Here is a 17,307-nt window from a genome sequence, read left to right on the forward strand (position 1 = left end):
AATCAGAGACCTTAGCTCAATTTTTAATTGACATCCGTTTTAATTGGACTTTGCTCTAAAAGCCATTGGATATGGTGTGTTTGTCTCGTTTGAAACTAAAAAAGAATAGAAAAGAAAAAAAAATTGAGAATCCCTTATATTTTCCTCCATCGTGTTCTTTAGAGCGAGTCACATTCGAGGATGATAAAATACGAGAAAAATAAAAAATAAGAAAATATATTATGGATCGTTTCCCCTTTCCAAAAAATATGATGGTCTAACCCAAAAATGAGATAAAAAAAAACACGCAAGACCCGACCCAAAAGAAGTTAGGACAAACCGAATGGTCACGGGGGCAAAAATCCGCCCATGACGATAATAGAGGGTCATGGGATAAAAATCCGCTCATGACGGTCGCGAAGGGTCATGGAACGTGATTCTCCACAAAATCCGTCCATGACGATCACAGTGGGTCATGAGACGAAAATTCGCCCATGACAGTAATAGAGGGTCATGAGACAATAGACCGTCCGCGACGACCATAGAGGGTTATGGGACGAAATCTTTCACAAAGAACGCCCATGACGGTCGTGCAGGGTCATGGGACGTGATTCTTCGCAAAGCCCGCCACGACGACCATGAAGGGTCGTGGGACGACATCCTTCACAAAGACCGCCCATGACGGTCATGGGACGTGATTCTTCACAAAATCGGCCCACGACGACCATGAAAGTTCATGGGACGACATCCTTCACAAAACCACTCATGACATGACCTTCCCAAGAATATCATGCGACGGGGTCATTCAAATGGGAGGTCCTGACAATCAAATGACGAAACTACCCCGACTCTCATCACTCAACTATAAATACCTCTCATCTCATCATTATGAGGTAAGTTTATCTTAAACTTTTCAAAACTCCGTCTCTTTGTCACCTCACACATACTCTCTCTAGAATTCCTAAGGGAGAACAAAAAGCTCCCCCACCTCGTATATCACTTGGACTAATGTTTAGCGTTGGAGTGCACGCCGAGGGGGAACTCTCCGCGCCCCTATAACTCACTTCTTCCTCTTTTTCAGGTGTCGAGCCGTCGAAAACTTCTTTCCGGGATGGCTGAGGAGACAAATTTAGAGATTTCTTCACCGTTCGACCACTGTGTGATCATAAGATCCGATTCTAGATCGAACTGCGGTATGCATAAGTGTTGATCCATTTTTCGGAACTAACTGAAATATAAAGCTAAAAATGAGATTTCATTTTCTTTAAAAAAAATCGGTTGAGAATTAAAAATCCACTCAGATTTATACAGCATACGTGTGTATCGATCTTCCGATTCTTTTTTTCGTTTTTTTTTTTTCTTATAATTTGGGTTTCAAAACACAACCTAAGAGATAAGTCACAGACTCAGCCAAGTTTTGGATTTGGGATATGAATTGTAGTCGTCGACATGTCAAAGACTAACAAACAATCAGTGAATAGATATAAGGTCATGTTAAAATAAAAATTTAAACGTTGAGTGATTTCTCAGCCCAAAAAAAAAAAAAAAACTCTGTAATTCTTGGTGCAAAATCATAATTTCTCTTGATCGATTTATGTTTCTGTATTCTTAGGCCCACAAAATATGCACAAATATCTCTGATCGATTCTTTTGGTCTTCTTTCTCTTTTTGTCATCACGAAAGTGATGTTCAACACAATTGTATATATTTATTTATTTCTGGAACATAATACAACAAAGTTTGGACTTTAGGAATATTTTTCAATAATTCATTTGTGTCTGATAATTTGATTGATCTTATATGATCTATTAGAAACACACTATGTACACAGTACATCCATCAATTAAAAATTTGACTTTTTGAAGCAAAAAATTCAAATTTTGACTATAATTAAACTGCTATGGTTACGCATAAAGTACGAAATATCACCCGACATCTTTTTTGAACACCGATCCCTTAATTATCATATATATTTTTTATTATATAGATATCTCTTTTACAAGTTTTTTTCTTCTTCTTGTTATTTATAGTTTATTTGACTTTATTTTTATGTTTAAATTTTTATTTAGCTTCTTTTTTTGTTTTATTGTTTACAGTCTAATTTATGATAAGGAAAAATCATTTGAAAATAAAAATGAGATATTTATGGAATATGTAAAAATGTAAGATATATTAGAAATTACCATCTTCAAACGAGCTATATAATCATGATATACTTAAAAAACAAAAGTGATTAAAATAACTAGCGAAATATTTATTTGAATGATCACTAAAACTTTGTTTCTTAGGTTTCACTAAAAATTGGGATTTTTCAGCATATAAGTGGATATGTAAGTGTTTTTTTAATTTAATATTTGAGACAAAAAATAATTATTCAACAATAAAATGTAGTTAATTGATCGCCAAAAACAGATTTAGCTATTAATTAACAAAATAACCTGGTTAACTTTTTTAATAATTATTTACTATGTAATTATACATAATAATTTACTTTTTAAAATGGTCCATAGTGGTTTCCTTGCTGCTGGTGTGCTGTTATTATAATTTGTGATATTAATGGCTGCTGCTTGGTATAACTTTTATGGTTGGGTATTGGGACCTCATTACAGACTACAGAATTATATATAAATAAATAATAAATAAAGTGTTATACTGACCCACATAAATGAGAAACAAAAAAGATAACACAGTCTTGACTCTTGACCACTTATTTAGTGGTTGACTTTCTAATTACTCTTCTTACCGATAGAAATTGCGTGCACGTGAATATTAGTCTAATCAATATTTTTTTTTTTCAAAGAAATCTTTTTCAATGTACAGTGTTAGTTACAACTTACAACGTCGGCTTAACCTAGACTATAGAAGAATAGAGTAAATCCGACATTCAACGATATTTGTAATTTTAATTGTTTTTTCTTTTCTTCTAAATTTTAATCCCGATTGACCAGACCTTTGTTATTTGTAAAATATTATAAGATTTGTAATTTATATACGTGACTCTTTGGTAGGGTTGCAAAGTTGGTAAAATTGTACTTGATTTCTTTAAAACAGCTAAATATTACAAAAAAAATTATTTGATAAATTAACATCCCCTTAATAATTTAAAGTATTAAAAATAAAGAAAGGGTTAAGTCTTAAGTGTGGTCAATTCAACGCGTAATGATTATGTAACTATGAACAATATATAATCGCGATAGGATCAAGTGAAGTAGTTCAAGTGATGAGCACTTCCACCCATGCCATTAATATCATTTGATGGCGTAAGTTCGAGTAACAAATATTTCTTTATGAAAACTTCAATAGCAAAATTTGCCAAATTGTCTTTAAATTTGCTAGGTGTTATATGACTTCACTTCACACTTGGATGTTTATTTACGGATATAATAACTCGTCCAATTTTGATAGCTACTAATATATGGCTAAGTGTGAGTAAGCAATATTGTACTAGTTACGATTCTAGTTGATTCTCACATTTTTAAGTATGAGATTAACATGTAAGAGTCTCGCATTACTAAAGTATGAGGTTAATATGTTGGTTCATAATTTTTTGGGCATCCTCTTCATAATAGCTAATTTTTAAAGATGAGTTCTATCGGAGAGTTGTAACAATTGGTATTAGAATTACCCACCCCAACTCGCCTTGCGGAAGGGACGACCAGGAAAAGCAAGAGTAGGTCGTCCAAAGTGGGCCGACGTAGACGTTGGTGTCAAAAGCGTGGTGGTATGTCACGATCCTAGTTGATTCTCACATTACTAAGTATGAGATCGACATGTGACAGTCCCACATCACTAAAGTATAAGCTTAGTATGCGAGTTTATAACCTCTAGCTTTTGGGGATGAGTTCTATCCAAATAGTTGTAACAATACTCCTACACCAAACTTACACTATTTAAATGTGTTACATTTAAAACACATGTTATGATATATGGTTTGAGTATTTTGAGTGAAGAACGTTAAATACTGTTCTATAAGTGAGATATGAGTTGGAATAACAATTTTACCGTTTACCTTTTTTTCATCTGTTATATAATTAAAATGTGCTAGGAATCGCTTATGGCGACTCCAAATATATTTGGGTAAACATGTAATACCTGTTAATATTTAAATGGATATATGAGTGTCGTTATTTAATTTGTACCCCCGTTTATTTGGCCTATTTAAGAAGCTGGATAAACAGATACTCTCTTAAAATAGACACATGTAACGGTAACAGATGTATTGAACCATATCCATATTCTTTGTAATGCCTAAATAAAAAATATAACATGTTTACACATCATATTTTATTTACACTTAAATATTGAATTCTACTATATTTGACAGTGTAGCACACACTATTATAAAATAAAAAATGGACATTTCGCGACACTAAAAAAGCGATGCATTAGAAAAATTGCGTCGCTTTTTGAGCTATGCAATATCGAACGACGTAATTAGTGTGAGACGTCGCTTTTGAAAAAGCATCGCTCCACGTTGTGCCACGTTAGATTTGGCGCTTGATTAAAGTGGGGCATCGCTTAAATAATTGTTATAAGCATCGTTAAAGAACATATTGGAGAATGTTCTTCTAAAATATAAATGCAAATTTGAAGGCACGATATCATGTGTGACATGTCAATTCATTGAAATAAACGAGAGAAAATTCAGAGTAACATAGATTTCAAAGGAAAATTGATCAATTATGACTTAAAATTATCCAAAATTGGGTTTATATCCATACATGTGTCGAATAATTGAAGAATTCTAATTTTCTGGACCAAATATCCTTTGAACTTAGTCTTTAACTTAGTCCATTACCTAACTCAAGTGTTGATTTTTAAATATATCAGAGCTTATTCTTTGGTGCAACGCGTCGTATTGATTTTTATCTTCCTCAATTTCTTGGTCTAAAGATAAGAAATCATAATTTTAAATTTATAAAATAATTATCATATAAACTTAATTTAGTGTATGTTTAGTCATATTTTATTTCCTTATAAGATTGATCATTTTTAGGACTACTAAGAAAAAAAAGTAAAGAAAAGTGCAAAAACCTTTTATTTTGTTATAATTTTATTTTGTTTTATTACTTTATCCTCTCAAGTATTTTGTTTAAAATCTTTTTTCCCTTTTTATTTCTTGATAGTGTATATATTCATACCAGGACCACATAAGGCCATTATAATATACATACATGGGTTTCAGATAACCTTGTGTATGCGTTAACTTGCAAACAAAGTCAAAAGATTTAGATCTTCATCTTTATCCGGAAGTGACGAAAACAAGAGCTATAGGCCACAAAGTTGAATAAAAAGGCTTTGGTTGGTGGACGAAAACTTGTCTCCATATATGAATTGTTTACGCTTGATTCAAAAGACCCATATTATTAGTAAAAGAAAATCAAAACATAAATGTATTTTTATTGTTGATTATATATTCCAATGCAATACACAGCAAACACATAATCCGTCCGTCCATCCCTCTGCTCCGATTACTGATTTGGTCCGCAAAATAGAGAAATCGAAAGGTTTTTTTTTTTTTTCTCTTTGAAAATTGAACATACATTTTTACAGAAGCATATATTTTTCCGAATTTTAATTTAAAACAAAAATTAATTTGTTGCTTGAGCTTCATACGATAGAGATCCAACAACAAATTTAAAGTCATTTGCTAAAGATTTGTTTAATGTATTTTAAAGTCAATTTTTTTTTTCTTCACATTTTCGGAATTACGGAATTTTACAAAAAAATTACAAAATTCCATTTTCATCTTTAATCAAATACGCCCCAAAATTGACAGAATTTTCCTATTTACCACGGTGCAGACCCATATAATGAAAAATTTCGTCCATGAGTGTGATCAATTTTAGACGTTAATGTACTATTAGATCATATGTTTATTTTGAAAATTTTAATAATATGGATTGCACATATTTAGTCCTTCATGTTACACACAATATGCTATAGTATACATTATTTATCATATATTAAGACTTTGAAAATATAACTTATGTGATTAGATGGCTTGAAAATATAATAATAAAAACAAGATAAATAGCCAATTAAAACGTTTAAAATTGTTATATAGTCAACGTTTCGTAAATCTTAGGTAAATAGTAAAAAAGATGACGTGGCCTAATACATGTAAGTGATCCTATTTATTTAAGATTTACGTCTATAAATATATATATGAAAGTGAGTATTTACTTAAGATTTACGAAACATTAACTATTTAACAATGTCAAACTGTAAATGTGATTATTTACCTAATAGATGATAATAAAAATTAAAGTAAATTTATGCAAGAACAAATGGCTCCCAATAGTCCAATACTAATACCATGCAAGTGCAACGTGTTGGAGCATAACTATATGTTATGTTTCAAATTTCAGTCACGATCTTTCAGGCTGGGAAACTTAATGCATTCAATTTCAATATGTTGGTTGAAAAGCAAAACTGAATTGAAAGCGACACGTTTCATTTCATGTCTGCTTCTATAAATATAAATTTCTGTGTTTGAGATTGGTGATTGGTGATTGGTGAGAGGTTTATGTAAAATAATTATGTGCGCCATGTTAATGGTGTTTTGGTGAAAAAAACACCACGTTGTTTTGTTTCATGTCAATTTCTATAAATAACCATTTAGTGTTTGGAAAACAACGAACCACATAAATTCTCAGCTGGTTATGCGAAAACTTATTAATTACAAAGTTGCAATGACATTGTTTGGAGGTAACGAAAACTGAAAAGTCTAGTTTGTTTCAAAATTGGAAAAAAAATTAAAGTCTAGTTATGAACTTCAGGTTCAGTGCATTTTGTAGATTATGAAAAGTCTAGGGATTATACATAATATGAAAAGGAGAGTTTTCTTTTGGTCGAAAATCGTTTTTTTTTGTTGTTGACGACCGCCAAAAGACATTAATTTTTTTGTTTTAAAAAGATTTGTAAACCAACAAAATTCTAGTGGTTTGGAAAAAATATAGCCATTTTTTTTAGGACATTGTAGCGAAATAGTCAAAATGAAACTATAAAATTTGTTTTTAGTCTATGTTTCACAACTTTTAGGAAAATAGCCAACATGATTATGTGGCAATAATTAAGGTCTTATTTACCCTTATTTATTAATAAATTCGTTATTTTCTCTCTCCTATTTTTTTCCTACATTTTTTTTACATAAAAACTTCAAAAAACTATATCTATCTCATATGAACTCGAAATTGAGTGATTCCAAATCCTACGGATTCGTGACGCCGAGATCTTCAAAAATAGATCCATTGTGTTTGATGAAAAATAATGTTTAATACCATAGATGTAGAAAAATCTACCTTAAATATGGAAATAACTGAAATTTTTTGAAATTATAAAAAAAATGGAAATGTAAATATGATGCATTAAAAATAATTTTTATCAAACACAATGAGTCTATTTTTGAAGATCTCGACGCCAAGAATTTGTAGGAATTGAAATCACTCAATTTCGAGTTCTTATGAGAAAGATACAAATTTTTGAAGTTTTGATGAAAAAAAAATTATTCGAAAAAAAATATGAGAGAGAAAGTGACGAATTTATTAATAAATAAGAGCAAATAAGATCTTAATTATTGCCACATAAGCCATTTGACTATATCCCTAAAAATTGTCAAACATAGGCTAGATCCAAAATCACATGTTTAAAGTGGCCTAATTAGTTACAAATCTCTTTTTTTTAAAACAAATTCCGTCAAAAACTAACTAAACTAAATATTTTTGCCAAAATTAAAGATAAACATTATCAATTTGTGTCAGCATTTCCGTTGATTATCAATATATTTTCATAAAATGAGACCATCGATTAATTATAGTATAGATAACGAAATAATAACCATCGGTCTAGGTTTTAAATTTGTTAGTTACGAATTTTTAAATATCGAATTGTAGCTTGTAGAATTCACCTTTTTAAATATATATATATATATATATATATATATATATATATATATATATATATTATTGATATACTATTTAGTCATTAATGTTGTATAATTGTATAAACCAAAGTTGAGTTGTCTGTTTTAACTCACGGTTACACATTATTTTGTATTCAAAGATCATTGCCCTTCCAATTTATCTGTCCTATACATATCAATTTGTTTTCTCGCATCATTTGTGTTGTTTATCTTTAATATTTTGAATTTCAAAGTGAACAACCTCAAACATTACCTCCTCACTCGAGTTTCTGTTCAACTACTAGTATTGAGTATTAACATTGTTATTATTATTATTCATTTTTGTTGATATAACGAACATAACATTAGCTATTATAAGTGTTGAAAGGATAAAGAAAGAGAGAATCGGAGAAGAGAGAGAGTGTTCCGAGACTTGGAATATTTCTATATATTTTATATGAACTTATATCACCTATTTATACATATGGTGGATACAAGAGAGAGTGTAATAAATACATGTAATAATTCTATCTAGGAAATAGAAAGTAATAAATGTTACACAGAAAATAAGACATAGAAAATAGATGACAAATAAATTAACACAATTTCCCATGTGATGAGTTCCAAGGAGAGAGGACTTCCGAGGCACGCTAGTCAGGAGGAAGGGCGAGCTGACGAACTGACGAGCTGACGATCTGACGAAGCTGACGAGCTGGCGAAGTGACGAGCTGGCGAAGTGGCGAGCTGACGAAGTGGTGAGCTGTCGAACTGACGAGCTCGATTTCAACACTCCCCCTCAAGCTTGACTGTATATGTTGAGGAGGTCAAGCTTGCTACATAGCTCGAAGAAGGTTGCTTGAGGAAGGGCTTTGGTGAGGATGTCGGCGAGCTGATGACCTGATGGAACGTATTCCATATCGATTATTTTTTCTTCAATCTTTTCACTGATGAAGTATCGGTCGATCTCGATATGTTTTGTTCTGTCATGATGGACTGGATTTTTGGCTATGCTGAGAGCAGCTTGATTATCGCAAAAGAGCTTGATTTGACCTTCGATGATGATCTTGAGGTCGTCGAGAACTTTCTTCAGCCATATGCCTTCACATACTCCGCTTGCTAAAGACCTGAGCTCGGCTTCAACACTACTTCTTGAGACAACGGACTACTTCTTGCTTCGCCAGGTAACAAGATTTCCCCAGACGTATGTGCACATGCCTGATGTTGATCGTCTGTCTGGAACATATCCGGCCCAGTCCGCATCTGTGAACACTTCGACACCTCGACTTCGTCTTTTCTTGAAGGAGAGACCAGTCCCTGGGGCAGCTTTGAGGTATTGGAGAATCCTCATGACTGCGTCCATGTGAGTTTCCGAGGGATTACTCATGAATCGACTTACCATACTCACTGCGAATCCAATATCTGGTCTCGTGTGAGTTAGGTAGATGAGTTTTCCTACGAGCTGCTGAAATCTTTCTTTGTCGGTGGCGGCCTCGGTGGTGCGAGCTAGAAGTTTCACATTGGCATCCATCGGAGTGTCAACTGGTTTACAGCCAAGCATGCCAGTTTCTTTGAGGAGATCCAACGTGTACTTGCGCTGGGAAACAGAGATGCTCTTTTCTGATCGAGCTACCTCCATGCCGAGGAAGTATCGTAGGCTGCCGAGGTCCTTGACTTCGAACTCTGATGACAAAGTTTGCTTCAGTCTCCTGATCTCTTCTAGGTCGTCTCCGGTGATGACTATGTCGTCCACATACACACTTAGGATGGTGTGCTTGCCTTGTGTTGAGATCTTTGAGAAGAGTGTTGGATCGGCTTGGCTATGCTCGTAGTCGCAACACTTGAGTACATTGGTGAATTTTCCGAACCATGCTCGAGGGGACTGTTTTAGACCGTATAGAGACTTCTTGAGTTTGCAGACTTTGTTGGCTCCTTGATCATTGTCAAATCCCGGTGGGAGTTGCATGTAGACTTCCTCTTCCAGTTCGCCATTTAGAAACACATTCTTTACATCGAGCTGAATGAGAGGCCAATCTAAGTTGGCTGCTAGTGAAAAGAGGATTCTGATGGTATTGAACTTCGCAACTGGAGCGAACGTCTCTTGATAATCAATGCCATATGCTTGAGTGTACCCTTTCGCGACAAGGCGGGCTTTGTATCTCTCCACTGTCCCATCTGGATTGTGTTTGATGGTAAAGAGCCATCTACATCCAACAGTTCGCTTGCCTGGTGGTAGCTCGACGATATCTCACGTATCATTCTATTCGAGGGCTTGGATCTCGGCATGACTCGCATCTCGCCACTCAGGACTTTGAAGGGCTTCTTCCATGGATTGTGGTACTTTACCTTCATCTAACTTCGCCACATAGGCTTGGTAGCCTGTAGATAGGTTCCTATAATACACGCAATCCTCTATTCTGTATTGTCCACACGACCGAGCAGGTTTTCTCAATGCAATTGGCAAGTCTGGAGATGAGATGTTACCTTGTTCAATAGTGTCGTGGTTCAGGTTCGGAGAGACAATTTGTTCGCGAGCTTGTACCGGACTCTGGGTGATGTTCAGTTCGCATGGAGATGGTTCAGAGGCTTGCGAGCTGGGGATCAGAGTCGGACTGGGCGATCTGGGAATTTCTTGAACAGGCGAGGTCGGACTGTGGGGCGAGCTGGGAATTTCTTGAACAGGTGAGGTCGGATTTGGGAGCGAACTCGGTGGACTAAGTGGTGAGGTGAATTCTGGGTTTATGATGAGCCAATTTGGGAAGTCATCTCCATTATTCTCCCCCTGACGAGCTGAATTGGCGAAGTAAGGACTTAACTCATGAAATGATACATCCATGGAGACTATGAATTTACGGGACCGGGGTTCATAGTATTTGTAGCCTTTCTGAGTTGCTGAATAGCCAAGGAAGATGCACTTGAGAGATTTTGGATCAAGTTTACCTTGGTCATAAGAATGGGTGAAGACTGTACATCCGAATACTTTCGCAGGTAGAGTTGAGATGAGTCGAGAGTGAGGGTATGACTCTAGAAGGACTTGGGATGGAATTTTGTAGCCAAGGACACGAGATGGCATTCTGTTTATGAGGTAGGTGGCTGTGAGGATTGCTTCTCCCCAAAAATGAGATGGAACGTTTGAGGAGAACATGATGGCTCGAGCGATCTCAAGTATGTGTCGATTTTTCCTTTCGGCTACCCCATTTTGTTGTGGGGTGTGAACGCATGAGCTGGAGTGAATTATGCCATGTGTTTTGAAGAAATGGCCGAGCTCGGAATTAAAGTAGTCTCGGGCGTTGTCGGTGTGGACAATTTGGATGGAGGTGTCGAACTGTGTTTGGACCATTTTGTGAAAGATTTTGAATAGGTTGGATGTTTCGGATTTTTGTTTCATCATGTATATCCAACTGAGTCTAGTGTGATCGTCAACAAAGAGAATAAACCATCGAACTCCAGTGATATTGGGAATTTTTGATGGTCCCCATATATCACTGTGAATTGTGGCAAATGGGCGAGATGGTTTATACGAGGTGGAGTGATATGAACTTCGAGTATGTTTAGCGAACTCACACATGTCACACTTAATGGAATTGATATTTTTATTGATAAACAAAGAAGGAAATAGTCTTTTGAGATACATGAGATTTGGATGTCCTAGTCTAAGGTGATTGAGCATGATCTCTTTATACTGGGGTGATTGTTGGGCGAGCTGACACATGGCGGACTGATCTGACTTGATGACATAGAGTCCGGTACTCAGCTCGGCATTACCAATCTGTCTCCCCGTGACCTGTTCCTGACACACACATGAACTTTCATAAAAAATAGTTCGGCACTTAGAGTCTTTGTTGATCTTATGCACATATAAGAGATTGCATTGTAATTGGGGAACAAAGAACACCGATTCTAGCCTCATAGACTTTGTCAAGACCACGGTGCCAACACCAGTGACTTGAGTTTTGGCTCCGTTGGCGATGGTGACTGATATGCTTCTATTACAAACGGAGTAAGTTGTGAATAGACTTCGATTACCAGTCATATGATCAGAGGCACCGGAGTCGACAATCCATGCTGTGGGATTCTCTGAGCTTACATGGAGGGCTCTAGGAGAGTTACCTAGAGGACCAATGCTGGAGGTTTCTCCACTGAGTTGGACTTGTTGGATAAGCTTTTGGAGAATAGCGAGCTGGTCGTTGCTGAAGGGAGAGTCCGAAGTCGAGGTCGAGGTCGAGGCAGCGGACGAAGTGGATACTAAGTTTCCGACTGAGTTCGGATCCTTAGTGTCTCGGGTTGACTTCGAGCTTGGTGGTTTCCCATGCAGCTTCCAGCAGGTTTCTCGGAGGTGTCCAGGTCGTCTGCAATGATCGCAGTAGGGGCGAGGTTTGCGAGGTCTCTCTGTTGAGATGCGGGCTGCAAGTACTTCGTCTCCATGCGTGGTGAGGGCGGACGAGTCTAAGGATGAGCCCGGAATTGAGCTCGATTGGATAACTCCCAGCGTGAGTTTCCTCCTGCTTTCCTCGTGTCTGACCGCGGAGAAGGCTTCACGGAGAGATGGTAGTGGTTTTGTACTAAGTATCCGACCTCTGACCTCATCAAGGTCTTGGTTGAGACCGGATAGTAGTTTAAACACACGTTTGGTCTCCACTATCCTGTGGTAGAGTTTTGAGTCTTCGGGGCAGGTCCACTGATGTTGTTCGTAGAGGTCGATCTTCTGCCACAGGTGTGTGAGCGAGCTGAAGAACTAAGTAACAGACATCTCTCCTTGACGTAGGTCGTGGAGAGTGTTCTCAATCTCAAACAGCTCGGACACATCTTCGGAGTTGGAGAAGATTTCTCTAGCTGCTTGCCAGATTTCTGCTGCCGTTGGGTAAAGGAGGAATATTTCTCCGATTTCGGGATGCATAGAGTTTATGAGCCAGGACATCACCATGTTGTTATCTGCCTTCCAACTCTTGAACGCCGGATCTTCGATCTTTGGAGATTTTACCGCGCCTGTGAGGTAGTCATCTTTACCTCGTCCCGATATGAACATGAGCACGGATTGTGACCACTGTAGGAAGTTGTGACCATTGAGTTTGTGGCTCGTGATATGTTGGGAGAATGATTCAGATTGAGACTGAAAGGTAGTCGGAGTAGTGTTCATGGTGATTGATTTTCCCTGCTCTGATACCATGTTGAAATGATAAAGAAAGAGAGAATCGGAGAAGAGAGAGAGTGTTCCGAGACTTTGAATATTTCTATATATTTTATATGAACTTGTATCACCTATTTATACATATGGTGGATACAAGAGAGAGTGTAATAAATACATGTAATAATTCTATCTAGGAAATAGAAAGTAATAAATGTTACACAGAAAATAAGACATAGAAAATAGATGACAAATAAATTAACACAATTTCCCATGTGATGAGTTCCAAGGAGAGAGGACTTCTGAGGCACGCTAGTCAGGAGGAAGGGCGAGCTGACGAACTGACGAGCTGACGATCTGACGAAGCTGACGAGCTGGCGAAGTGGCGAGCTGGCGAAGTGGCGAGCTGACGAAGTGGTGAGCTGTCGAACTGACGAGCTCGATTTCAACAATAAGTTTAGATGTTGTTGTTTAAAAGACATATATCTATGCAAATTTTTGTTTTAGTTTAAAAAAAAATACTCATGAGTGATCTATTTGTCAACACGCAGTTAGTAGCAATACTTTTCCAATTTATTCGTAGATATATCTATGCAATAAATAATGAGTTCATTAGAAAAATAGCCAATTTAAATGTTTGACATTGTTAAATAGTCAACGTTTGGTAAATCTTAGATAAATAGTCACTTTCAGATGTAAATCTTAAATAAATAGTCATTTTCATGCATCAAATATTGATTATTTACTTAATAGTTACGTCTGAAAAATGGTATTTACCTAAGAAATTTATTAAACGTTGATTATTTAGCAATGTCAAACGTTTAAATTGTCTATTTTCTTAATTTTCTGATAAATTAATTACCTGTTAATTAAAAATGATGCATGTTAGCTGATAACGGTGGAACTTTGGTAGAAAATAGTGATATACCATTTTTTACCGTTATTATATTTAGGATTCATCATATTCTATCTTGTATATTATTTGTGATTAAATGATCTAAAATAAAGAAGTTCAAAGAGGTGTAGTGGTGTTTAAGTTTTAGACTAATGAATCATTATCGAGTAAAATACATAAATTTTGATGAAAGTATTCTCTCTCTCTCTCTCTCTCTCTCTCTCTCTCTCACACACACACACACACACACACACACACACAAATTCGTGAGTAAAAATTACATCGTGCTCTCTGGCAAGATAATTTTCCAAGCCCACTTAGTTCATTCTTTTGTTTCTTTTAGGTAACAAAAGACCGAAAAATTAACTTTCAGCCGAGGAGAAGATCAAGACTATCACCACCACTTCAATTGTTTCACCGAATTAGTTAACAAGAAATATTAATAATTAAATTGCCATTATCAAGTAACCAGATTGTGGATGATTTAAGCAACAAAATCAAACCGAATAAGAAATGAAATTATACTAAATAAAAAGACTCGGATCATTCAACTAATAAATACAACCAAATTATAAATAAACATAAAAGTCAACAATTAAGTCATTAAAGTATTCTATATATATATCCATAACTGAAATTGATTTGTTCACGGGAAATGATCAAATCAAAGTGGTCATACGTATTTTTTTTTTTGGTTGGTCACCATTTAAAAAAATTTCAAACCTCTTTTACGATGACAAGTGACTAAGAATAACTTTTATTGCTGGCCACATTTTCGAAGCCTCGGTTGCATAATAATTTATTTCAAAGAAAAACTTAAATGTTTATTCATTTTCCCTCTTTTTTCAAGCAACTTGATAGCAATTTTAGAAAGGAGAAAAATACAACACCATAGATGAAGAAGATGCGTATTTATTGAGAGACAAGTATAGGCACATTAGACAACACATTTGAACAATGACATATATATTTGGGAGAAGTAACATATAATAAAAGCACTTTTTTTTAAACTATGAAAGCACTTGCTTTATACTTCAAATTATTTTTCAGGGTCTCAGCTGTATCAATACACGTCACATGTGAGTTGTTATTAATAAATATTTTATATTAAAGTTATTGACCAATTATTTTTATTAATGTCAATTAATACAAATATCGGAGCATTAAAACCAGGACCACTATCGTTTTTAATGTTTTTGAATGAAGTGGTTAATAATATGCATGAGTTTGATATTTGAAAAAAATATAAGAAACCTACCAATATATTTTAAAGGATACAATTAAATTTGAATTAAAAGCATAAAATAATTCTATGATTTTATTTTTCGAATTTGGTGACAGTGACACCCTCAAACATCTAAAATGACAAACCAAACACGGGGTAAGTTTATATTTGTTTTTTTTAATTCGAATAAAACATCTAAAATTTAGGACAATAACGAAACAGTGAGATTAACAATTTCTAGCTCTGTTTTTTTTTTTTTTTTTTTTTTTTTATAAATATGAAGTTCTTGATAAAATTAATTTTGAGTTATCTATTATATTAATCAAATTTGTTATGTTTCTAACTTCTGACCAATTTCTTACATTCTAAAATTGTATTTGGAGTCTACAATTAAAATAAAATTAAATGAAAAAGTTACAATATATATATTGTTATGTTATGCTACGATTCACACCACGAACACACCCACAAGAACACAGCAGATTGTTTACGAGGTTCGGTCAACGCGACCTACTCCCCGGAATTCCCCTCTCGGAATTCGATGCACTATGATAAAACCCGTTACACACTCTCCCTGGTGATCTCACACTCCGAGACCTCCCACCCTAAGAACAGAGATGGAGAAGACGATGAACTACCCAAGAATTGTTTACCCAACTCTCTCGCTCAATCTCTCAAACAGTTTCTCTCTCTCTCTTTTCTTTTTCCTGTGTGTCGATAGAGCCGTTAGCACAGTACTTATATCCACTCAGCTAACTAACTTTAGCCTAATACTAACCCAAGCCATTTATAAACCATGGTCAGGTTAGCTTACACGTGTACAAGCTAACATTAAACCGTGGTTAAGGCACAACTAATATCAACAAACTCCACCTTAGTTGTTCCTTGACCACCAATCACAGTGCATAACTCCGAGAGGATCATCACTCAGTCTTCTATCATCTTGCTTGAACACCAAGTAACTTCAAGCAGTGCCTGAACTTACTTAGCAGAAGAACCTTTGTCCCACAGTCTGCTGGATTGTCTTCAGTCCCAACCTTCTGTATATCGACCACTCATTGTCCCACCTTTTCTCTGATGAAGTGATACTTGATCTCAACATGTTTCGTTCGATCATGAAACACATGATTTCTGCAGAGATGTATAGCACTCTGACTGTCTGAGAATATGGTTGCTTTTCCAACAAAGAACTTTAGTTCTCTGAGCATCCCTTAAAGCCAAATCCCTTCTTTTACGGCTTCAGTTGCAGCTACATATTCAGCTTCAGCGGTTGAAAGAGTCACTACAGACTGCAGCTGAGACGTCCAGCTCACACAGTTTTTGCCGACCTGGAAATAATATGCTGATGTGGACCTCCTTGTATCCTTATCCCTTGCATAATATGAGTCCACAAAACCTTGCAAGCTTACCTCTTCATTTGAATCACCAGAGTACATTAAACCAGTTCGAGTAGACCCGGCTATGTACTTCAGCAATCCCATGATAGCAAACCAATGGAACTTTCCAGGATTCGCCATGTAGCGACTGAGGGAGCTGATAGCGAAGGCCAAGTCTGGACGTGTACAGGTCATAGCGTACATGACAGATCCAACCACATTTGAGTAAGGCTTGTCAGCCATAAACTGAACTCCTTCATTATCAGTTGGACTCTGAGACTTTGACAACTGCACATGGTTTCCAAGAGGTAAGCTGTTGCACTTAGCACCTGCCACTCCAAACTTTTCAACCAGTTTTTCCAAGTAACCTTGCTGATTCAGAAACAGCTTTGACTCATTTCTGTTTCTTTCAATCCTCATCCCTAGAATTTTCCCTGCTGCACCAAGATCCTTCATGTCAAATTCTGACTTCAGCAAGTCCTTCATTTTGTTCACTCTGTGTTTTTCTTTACTGATGAGGAGCATGTCATCCACGTAAAGCAGGAGAAACTCTGAGTCTAAAGGACTTGATCCTTTGAAGTACAGGCAGGGATCACAGAAACTCCTACAGAATCCTTGTGCAGTGATAAAAGTGCCAAACCGAATGTACCACTGCCTAGGAGACTGTTTGAGTCCATATAGGGATTTCTTGAGCAGACACACCATGTCTTGTTTCTTCTGTTGCTCATACCCTTCAGGTTGTTCCATATAGATAGCTTCATCTAAGTCTTCGTGAAGGAACGCTGTTTTGACGTCCATCTGTTCAAG

At 35.9% G+C, this 17,307-nt stretch overlaps 1 pseudogene; it reads right to left on the minus strand.

The window, feature by feature from the left end:
* Positions 1-1,056: 1,056 nt before the first annotated feature.
* On the minus strand, positions 1,057-13,046 carry LOC149387543 (uncharacterized; annotated as a pseudogene).
* Positions 13,047-17,307: the final 4,261 nt, after the last annotated feature.

The sequence above is a fragment of the Urtica dioica genome, chromosome 8 (assembly GCF_054948205.1).
Source record: "Urtica dioica subsp. dioica isolate 48M chromosome 8, U.dioica_male_clone48M_v1_H2, whole genome shotgun sequence".
Classification (NCBI taxonomy): Eukaryota; Viridiplantae; Streptophyta; class Magnoliopsida; order Rosales; family Urticaceae; genus Urtica; species Urtica dioica.